This window comes from Pomacea canaliculata, linkage group LG10 (genome assembly GCF_003073045.1).
Source record: "Pomacea canaliculata isolate SZHN2017 linkage group LG10, ASM307304v1, whole genome shotgun sequence".
Taxonomy (NCBI): Eukaryota; Metazoa; Mollusca; class Gastropoda; order Architaenioglossa; family Ampullariidae; genus Pomacea; species Pomacea canaliculata.
This window is the reverse complement of record NC_037599.1, coordinates 5,294,552-5,297,060: the sequence shown is the minus strand read 5'-3', so window position 1 is coordinate 5,297,060 and position 2,509 is coordinate 5,294,552.

The following is a 2,509-nucleotide window of genomic DNA, read 5'->3' as shown; positions in this document are numbered from 1 at the left end:
AAAAAAACAGGCTGAGATTTCTGTGGAAGTTTTGGAGGAGAAGGTAATAATTGTCTAACGATTTTGGCTCAGTTAACTACACACGGACTTCAGACTGGCTGCACGTGCAAATGAGCATTTACTATGGTTAAACAACTTTACTTAGTTTAACTTTTTCTTGCTTGTCTGGTTGATTGGTTTACCTTTTTTTTAACCTTAATTTGGTTGGAAAAGGGTCTTTTTAAAGTCCTCACTTTGACTATCATTTTCACAATGTTTCACAGAATGTAAGTTTTTAAAAATGATTTAATATTGTAAAAACAATAGGAGATGTTTACACATACCTGTAGAGTCTTGACATTTTGTTCTTTTCTCTCTGTTTCAGACTTCACTTTAACTCAACGACACCTGAGAAAGTACATCACACGCGTGGACTCATGACTATGCATGTATAGTTGTTAGTGTGTTGTTGTTGACATTACACTTAGGCAGTAGTTACATTGCCTCTTACGCACGCGACCCCTCAGCGTGACCTCTGACACATCGCCTATGGCGTCGTGTACACCGTCATCTGTGTCGCTTAGCCCGCGTATAATCCGGGTAGTCTGCACGTCCACATAGCCTACCTACCCTTAAATGGCTACATAGCTTGAAAATGGCTTGAAACGTGTATCGAATCGTGAATTAATTATAGCCGCCATCCTTTGTTTCCTTTTTCCGCAGTATTTAACTTCACCTTACTATGGATCTGAACACCAAGCACGCTGGGTTTGCGACAGTTGTAGTTTGCAATGAATGTACTCTTTAATGATGGAAACTGTAAGATTTCCATGTACTAAACTATGAAGTAATATATACCGTTATATATCATCCTCAAACTGTAAAGTACCCGTATTGACACAACAAACACCCCTTTCAATGTACCCCTAACGACTACCAGCACGCGGCTCGTCGTGATTAAGACAAACATATATCCATTGGTAAAGAAAAGCAAGAAAAGCTTTATGAATAATGCAGAAGATAGAAATAGAAGCTAAGGATGTAAAGTACGGCACTAACCAAAGTCTAGCAGAGACTGGACTCCACATCCGTGACCGGAAGTGACCATCCATCTATGACGTTACCTCTTGACGTCCTTGACCCGAGTCATAAGGCGTCACCAAGTTGTTATTTTGTATTGTGTGCATTGTATAAGTATTTTATAATGTAAATAAATGTATATAATGTACATCGTTAGCCTTGTATTAGTTTCCTTGAAATGGACTGAATGCCTTATTGGAAAATTTCGTGTGTTCTCTCGTTCTTTCTGAGATGTCCTCACTCCTGCACTCCATCCCTCCCTCTCTCTCGTTCTCTCTCCAACCACTCGTATTGATGAAGTATACGTGCGATCCTGGTATAGTCATCAGTCTAAATCTCCCGACAAGCCAGCCCTTGCAAGGGCAGGACATTGATTGCCCTACAGTCTGCCAGCAGTAAACTTTCTCAGTTTTTCTCCTTGGGCTTGAAGCAAAGGATGTTCTCGCAAACATGGCGGCTTGACGTCCTTACACAAGTCAAGCAGGACCAGATGCTGGGATAAGACAAGGAGAGAATGAGAATAATGTCCTCCTGAAGCTTCCCTCCGCGAACTGACCGTTCATCGTCTCCTTAGCGGTTTTCATCATACTGTCATGGCTGATGGGGAACAGTGCTTGGTATTTCAAAAAGATTAAAAAGCTCAAGATCTACCGTCAGTCAGGTATGAAATTAAGTTTAATGAGAAGGTAAAAGTCAGCCGAGGTCACCTTCCACATGCCAGAACATCTTTAAACTTCATTTGCTTATGGCTGCGATGAAAATATTGAGAGCAAAAAATTTAGCCGATGTCTATAGGCCATAGATAGTCATCCTGATGGGAGGTTCTTCTGGCAGCCATGACAGGTGTGAAGACGGTCAGCACTTTGAGCAGTCTGGCATGGCGAAGATGAAACTACACGCACTTGCAGCGACCATACAGAACCAAAAGAAGACGGCAAGAAAAGAAAACTGGGAATCATCCTCTCGGTTTACTGAGTTCATTCAGTTTTCATGCTTTATTTTTATCGAAAATTATCTACTTATGTCTATTTTTATATTACATATAACTCTGCTTCGTTTGATCAATCACTTTAATAAGTAAGAAAGGCAGAATTTAAAAAAAAACCACGCTACTCTGATTTCCAGTATATCGGTCTTCCAGTCTCATCAATCGGTTACTATATAAATCATGATAAGAGCAGACTATTTTTTTATTACTTGAGATGTGGGGTGGGGTATGTTCTCGTGAAGTCTCGTTGCGTGAAAGCAAGTTACTAAATAGACAACGTGTTTATTTGTTCGTATTTTATATTTTGTAATGTCTGTCAAACCTTCGACATGCCCACATTAATTAGTTGAGGGTCTTCTAGCTGCAAAGCTGAACAGGACAAAGGAAAAAGTCAGAAACTTAAGAGACTTTGTACACAAAACGTGGAATGCTACTCGCCACAACCAAACAAATTAAAAAAAA